The sequence below is a fragment of the Aegilops tauschii genome, chromosome 5, assembly GCF_002575655.3.
Source record: "Aegilops tauschii subsp. strangulata cultivar AL8/78 chromosome 5, Aet v6.0, whole genome shotgun sequence".
Taxonomy (NCBI): Eukaryota; Viridiplantae; Streptophyta; class Magnoliopsida; order Poales; family Poaceae; genus Aegilops; species Aegilops tauschii.
In genome coordinates, this window is record NC_053039.3 from 131,642,629 (window position 1) to 131,650,051 (window position 7,423).

At 44.7% G+C, this 7,423-nt stretch overlaps 1 long non-coding RNA gene across 2 annotated transcripts; it reads right to left on the reverse strand.

Moving 5' to 3' along the window:
• Positions 1-764: 764 nt before the first annotated feature.
• Positions 765-3,802, reverse strand: LOC109746170 (uncharacterized). Of its 2 annotated transcripts, XR_002228725.4 has the most exons (7): positions 3,367-3,802; positions 3,201-3,299; positions 2,999-3,127; positions 2,412-2,484; positions 2,188-2,319; positions 1,874-2,009; positions 765-1,027 (listed from the first exon to the last, which is right to left on the reverse strand). It is a non-coding gene; the product is annotated as an uncharacterized lncRNA (long non-coding RNA). The 2 variants fall into 2 exon arrangements; XR_002228721.4 differs by lacking the exon at positions 1,874-2,009 and having other exon boundaries at positions 3,367-3,591.
• Positions 3,803-7,423: the final 3,621 nt, after the last annotated feature.

Genomic DNA, 7,423 nt, shown 5'->3' on the forward strand with positions numbered 1-7,423 from the left:
ATTTATTGATACTAAGAGATGTAAAAAGAAGCTAGAGTAGCCAAGGTTTAGATGTTGTACCAGTCAGCAAATCTGCACTGCCCTGTTTGGAAGAGCGTCAGATGGATATGTGTTACAAAAAGAGGTTGGAAGTACGACCTTACAACCCTTTTTCATCTCGTCTCGCCTCCTCGGATATTAAAAATATTGCGTATTTAAATTTCTTCTTTAGCAATGGAAAGCATAAGGAAAGCTCGATGAGAATTGAATAGCTTCCTAGAAATAAATAAGTGACAACTAAACGAGGCACACAGCCAAGGCAAAAACTTCATGATTTGTATGCCTTCTTTTCATTGACGGTGATGCTTACTTTAGTGTAGCCCGAGTGAAAAAGAAAATAAACTTGTGCCTTATCGATCAAAATGTCACTACCGAGACTAATGGTACAAACAAAATCACCTCTATGGACAAAAGATTCCAATGGATAATTGACTGTAATGTGTATGATGAATCATGCATATTTGGCTCTATATTAGCATGTGAGGGAAAAATCAAGAAATTAAAGGCAATATATCTCAGGGGATAAGATGCATCTTTCACATCTCAGTTAAAAAAAGCCCCAACATCACCAGTAAAAGTGTTTGTCTTTGCTTCAGTTTTCCTGACTTCCCCAAGTGCTTGTATAGTTGAAAAATATATCATAACTGAATACATGAAACAGCAAGAAACTTGAAATGGTGTAGCAATTAAGTACCACAGCAAACCGAATAGGAACAGACCAAATATAAACAAAGAAGTGCAATGCCCTTTTCCTTATGGTGGTGTTCATTAGTGTAACATACAAACCAACCATGTCACCGAGTATTTTTGTGCTACATATAGACTGAAACGAAGCAAGATAATGTAACCTGACAAGAAGTATAGTATAGCTGATTTAGAAATTGAGAACTGGCCATTCCAAACAAAAACAACATTGCTGGTGCTGCAAAAATGGATAATCCAGCGCCAAATAGCGATGCCTCCATCAATCAAATCCCTAGGAATTTTCCTGCGGATAGCAACAAAAAAACAAATCTCAGAACACGGTACCACTATTTGGTTCCACACCCGTTCAGGTACAACAGTCGCCTGAGATTTGTTACCGTTCAGGTACAATTATTGATACGACCAAGGAGGCCAAGGGATGGTGTTATCAGTTTAATATGTGATCTCAAAAAACAAAAACAAAAAAACAAATTACCTCAAACCAGTTTAATATGTGATCTCAAAATAAATGAATGAAGCAACACATGTATCAATAATTTAAAAGGAGGCAGGATTGGTTTGAGGTAGAAATAATGAGCATGTGGGATGAGAGGCTTCATCTGTACCCAATCGATGGCACTAAGAGACACATCACTCTGACCTATTGGTTTTGTTGTAATTATATAGAGATGGTAGGAATCCATTAAGTTTCAAACAAATATATGAATATAAGAATCTCTAATACCATATACTAATTGCTTGGAACAAAGACGTTACATATACAGGGCAGGAGAAGTAGGTATTAATGCTCCTCTTCCTACATAAACTGAAGTGCAAGCATTTTGCCACACATGTCCAGCTAGCTTGTAACCACCTTATAATTACATGTATCAGGATATGCACATTCATAATACTTAGAGCCCCTGGAAGAAGACCATATCATATCCTAACATGATTGGATATCTCGATTCTAAATAGTAAATATATGAATTATAGTGTCCAATTTTTTCTGAATTCTGTATATGACACATATACACCAAGAAAAGGAACAGTTCAGTTCTGTGACTGAAATCTATCATCCTGATAACACCATTCGTCTAATGCAGTTCCACATATATGTGATACGGTTATAATTAGGATTGGCATGCACCTTTTCCATGAGTGTCAAAGATACAAAATTAGCAACTTGTTTCATTTGAGCAATCCCTTTGTAGCTATGTATGTCTTCTTAATTATCACTCCATAAGACAAAATGGCACTCTGTATTTCTAGCCATCAATTCAAACCTACACATGTAGCAAAGCCCCAATAATACAATCGCCAAAATGAGAAATGTTGGTCTGCTTAGAGCACTGAGCCCGACGCATGAAGCACCAACGGAAGTGAAACATGCAAACAACTATGACCAGATGCAAACGACCATGGCCGGGGAAGATTTGGAGGAAGGGAGGAACATGTACTTACATCAGTGTGAAGAGAAAACCAATAGAGAAGCTGGAAGAAGGCGCATCAAGACATAGAACATTAGGAGGCTGAGCAGGAACAGTAGAACAACAGTTTAACCTGAACCACAGTGAGAAAACATTCTCCAAGATCCTGAAAAAAAATCCATGTTCAAACATTAGTTGTCCCACAAATGTTGTTTCTTAAGCTAATACAGACTAAATGAAAATGATAAACTAAAGTACCAAATTGGAACAACATTCCTTCACTTGTGGCCGTACTGAATCCATATCCTCTTTGTTTACATCTGGTTTGTATCTGCAAAAAAATGGCAACTTGGTGAAGATTTACAATAGAACGCTTTGAAAAAATATTGCATGCATGGTCTTAAATATTGATTTCTAACTATCAAGATTTGAGATGGTCTGCAACATGATCATCTCCCAGGTCCCAATCCCATAAGCAGTTTTCAAATTAAAATGAAACATGATTTGAACATTTGGTTGGGTGGAGTTAAAAAGCTCAGTAGTATAAGAGAGGCTTCTCATAGCTCACAAATAACCTGACTAACACCACCTCTTCTCTACTAACACTGCTGCTTCTTGCGTCCAGTAAAAGAAAAAAATACATGTAAGATCAATCACTTTCTAGTGAGCTGCACTTAAAATTGATTTATCATCACATCCATTGAAGCAGTGCCACCTTGGTTGGCTTATAGATCATCCACAGGCTGTAGCTGCATGTTTCAGTTTTTTTTTGAAGATTTATCATACCAAAACACAGAGCAACATCATCACACGTAGAATTACCATACTGCATATAAGAGTATTACCCTGCACTTCCTCAATGGCTATGTCAAACCCCGTGTTCTTCGAAGGCCCCTAGCCGTCGCGGCTCAAAGAGACATATGACAAGCTTCTTCTCAAGCGGCAGTCCACTAATCGAGCATCATGCTTCCCAGCTTCTCACAATGATATAAGCAATCAATTTATGAAATCTAAATGCTCTTTGAACCAGGACAGAGTAATCTTTACCTCTACAATTGATTGTGTCATGACACACATTAGATATTCCTGGCAAGGGCACACCACACCACATACAGTACCAAATCAATCTAGATTTCAAAACACCACCTGAAAAAATTTGTAGGTCGTCATGGAAAGATGAGGAAAGGGGGAAGAAAAATAGGAAGAAACACACCTGTGCCGTAGTCTCCTCCTCAAACTGGGAGCTTTCTCCTCCTGGCGGCTTGTCCACGACTCCCTTGACACCTACGGTGGTGTGCTCCCGGCCGGCTTTCTTAGCCCTCCCCTGCTCCTCTACCTCCACCGCCGGCTTCTTGGCCCTCCTGGCTGCTCCACACCCACCGCCGGCTTCTTGGCCCTCCTGGCTGCTCCACCCCCATCGCCGGCTTCTTAGCCCTCCCCTGCTCCTCTACCCCCGGTTTGAAGACCTGGCCGTCCATGCGGGAGGCCCCCTCGTCGGCGCCAGCGGAAAGGAGGAAGGAGGAGGAAGGGGGAGAAGGGATGCGGCGGCCGGCGGATATCCGGACGAGCAGCAAGGAGGGAGGGGTGCGGCGCTGTTGAGCAAGGGAGGAAGGAGAGGTGTGGCGGCTAGGGTTGGTGCGGGTGTGGGCTCTGGCGCAGCAACCCCGCGACCAGGATTGGGAGCGGAGGGTGCGCGGGGATTGGGCGAAAGCCTTTTCCACCCGAGATCGATCAACCCAGCCAATAAACATGCGGCGAGAGCCCACCAGTCATTGGATGGCAAAAACGACCGCGAGGTGAAATCGTGTTTAACAGCAGGTAAAGATCCCACGGCTCAGACACTCTAGATGGCCAGATCCAACGGCCAACGAAGGAACTGATCGAGGGAGCATTCTCCAAGCGAGTTGGCTAGCCTCTGTATTGTTTTAAATTAGATCTACATCTAACAAATGTGAGGTAAGTTGTTGCCTTTTCTCACAAACATCCCATTTGTCTACCAATTTGCAGAAAAACCCATAATTAGTATCTTAAAACCAACCACATCCCTCCCTGACCTCACCAAAACAGCCCAAGGAATATATTCTAATTGAAACATAATATATCTCTAGTGATATATGTATATCAAAATTAGAGTGTTTTGTATCAAGTTTGTGAATAAGTATTATTCTAATTATGATTCGTTGCAACGCACATGAACATTGCTAGTATTTCCAACCATGCAATTTTTTCCCCTAGTATTCCATAGTTTCGAGTTTTCCATCAAGATATTAGTCACTCATGGTTGATATTTACTTTCAATCATGTACACATATGCACTATGTAACTAACCTTGCTTATTGGGTTCGAAAGCTTAACTTTCACTCCTACTTACAATATGTAGAGTATTTAACAAAAAACTACCACTTTCAACCAGCCCTAGGAAGAATCTATTGTACAAAAAATAGCAAAAACATACCCAAAATTTCTTAATCCACGCCAAAAACTACTACCTACCGATTAGGTTAGTTTAAACCCATTTATGACAGGGTTGGCCCACACGTCCGTGCTGACGAGGCAGCTTAAACCAACACATTTTGTTTGACCATTGACACGAGGGACCCACATCTGACCTTCTATCCTGTTATTCCCCCTCAAATCATTATTTTTCTTGAACAGTACTGATGCGTGTTCGTCGGTGGCGCCGGTGATGAGCGAGTTGGCCGCCGCTCCGCCGGACGGGCCGGACGCCGCGCTGGCCTCCGCACGGGTTGGCAGGCTGGCCCGAGTGTGACTCATGAGCGAGCAAGCCGCCGCCCTGGCCTTAGCGCGGCGCGCGCGAGCAAGCTGCCGCGCCGCCGTGCCAATCTAGCTAGCAAACCTTGCAGACAAGCAGCTGATGGAGCTATCTTGGCTAGCTAGCGGCCGCGAGCGCCGGACGGAGCTGGCATCCAGGCTGCCGCAAGATGGGCTCCGCACCACCGGCGGTTTTGACCTCGCCTTCTGCCGGCGGCGGTAGCTGCGTCCCATGGCCGAGGATGACTAGGTGGACGGGCCGGAGGTAGGAGGTCACTCGGGGATTTTTGTGCAGACTGACATGTAGGTCCCACAAATCATAACGCCCGGTCGAATAGAAGGCGTTGACTTAATGGGCGACATGGGCCCTGTTTGGATACTTTAAGTCAGAGGTTAGATTCTAACCCTGAACTAACTCTAACCAAAGTGGTGTTTGGATGGCAGGGTTAGATTGACAACAAATGTATCCAAACAGGGCCATGGGTTGAAACGTGCCTATAACGGCACTTTGTAGAGTAGTCGTTTCTTGGTAGGGCTGGTTGGTAAGAGCATGTACAATGCTTGATGAGGTAGTCTTATCTTAAGTCTACCATGTATGCAAGTGCTAGTAGTTTCTTGGCATTATTAGTGGTTTCTTGCATTATTAGGGGTTTCTTGTAAGGAACAATGTACTACTAGCGACAAAAGGCGATTCTAGGTTGCGTTGTACTCCAACGAGTACTACTAGTGGTCGCGGGAGTGTATACCTCGTTTTGTGGGTTCGATCCCGGCCGAACGCACGGCGGCCTTTTTTTTAAATAGTAACTTTGCTGCGAGCCAGTATTTTCACGGGTAGTTTGAGTTTTGAAGTCAAACGGACGTGCGGCACCACAATCTAGGTGCACTAGATAGCCTAGCCACGTGAACGGGTTTTCCTTCCCAGCATCTCGTGGCTCGCGTGCTCGCCCTAGCCGCACCTCGCTTGCAGCTTCCTCATCAGCTAGTAGCATATTTAAACTAGCGCCTCCCTATTAAGCCCGAGGAGCCAGAAAATCCTGGCAGGGCATTGGGAACTGTGCAATATGGCTCTGTACGTAAAGTGCTCTACTACTACTCTGTAGCTTGTGGCGTTGCACGCATGGACTTCACTCCATTATCGGCTCTACTATAAAAGAAATTCCTCTTGACGTGTTTTTTCTGAAACGGAGGCAAAAGCTTTGCTTCATCTCATTCATAAAGAAGGAACTACTAACAAAGTTCGACGAGATCCATTACACCTCCACAAATGGAAGCGAAAAGCCTAGTCTCGCTGTATCAAATAACTCAAATGTTCTGCCCCCGCAGTAACCGTTGCTGATAAACAGGCTGCTAGTGTGTGCGTGAGAGGAGCGGCTGAGTAGGCCAGCTACGTGAGAGGAGCGGCTGAATAGAGCACCGAGAGTACCCACTAGGCCACTACGCAGGTGTACTTTCCCTGCATTGATAGTACAACGATGGTTCTAGAGAACAGTAGTACCCTCCACTTCCAACTATAGCTCCTTGGCCCTGAGATTCAAGAGTTCAAAACTGGTGCACTATACTAGAAGTACAGTACATCGCACTACTAGTTGAGAAAGTAGTACTAGTACTGCTACAGTACGAGTACGTACTCCTCCGTCACATAATGTAAGACATTTTTTGACACTAGTTGGCGTGTACAAAAAATAGCAAAAACATACCCAAAATTTCTTAATCCACGCCAAAAACTACTAGCTAGTGCCAAAAATTTCTTACTAGTGCTATTATTTATAGTATAATGCAATCCCATAACGTCCCATAATGCTAGTACTAGTAGCAAATAATAGCCTCACCCCTTCGCTAAGGAACGATCTACAATTGGAAGGGACGAGGCCCTGCGGTTACTGCGCTCTTATCTCCTCCTCGCCAGTTCCCCTCCCCCCGAAGAGAAGGCAGTTTGTCGCTGCTCCCATGGATTCGCCAGGCGGTTCTCCTCCTCGTCGGGGCTAGGAGACCTTGGACGACGATCCTCTGGGAGAAATCGCACGCCACTCCGACGTCCTCACCGCCGCAAGACTCGGTGCTTCCTGCACCAACTTTTTCAAGACGGTGCTTAAAATGGCTTGGGAAAAGGCCATGCTTGTTGGTCTTCCATGCGTCCTCGAGGAGCAGGTTCTTCTATGGGACAATCCTTCGAACAGTACACCACCCCCTGGCCATGGTTGCACGTTGACTCCGCTAGAGTTGCCGACGTTGAGAGGTAGTCGGATTTCGTCCGACGAGTAGGTCAGTAATGGAGTTTGATCATGTAGTACTTAGTTATTCCATTTCCATCCCGTAATTTCTCCGCTGCCCACCGTCTTATATATAGGTCTGGGTCGGTGCCAACAAAGATTGGCTTGCATACCTCTGGCCGGATACCACCATCATTTTGCACAACATCCACAGCAATGCGGCCGTTCCGGTAGACCCCTTCTCCACCATTGGGATCGGCCTTCCGGACTGGCTGGGCTTGAATACGT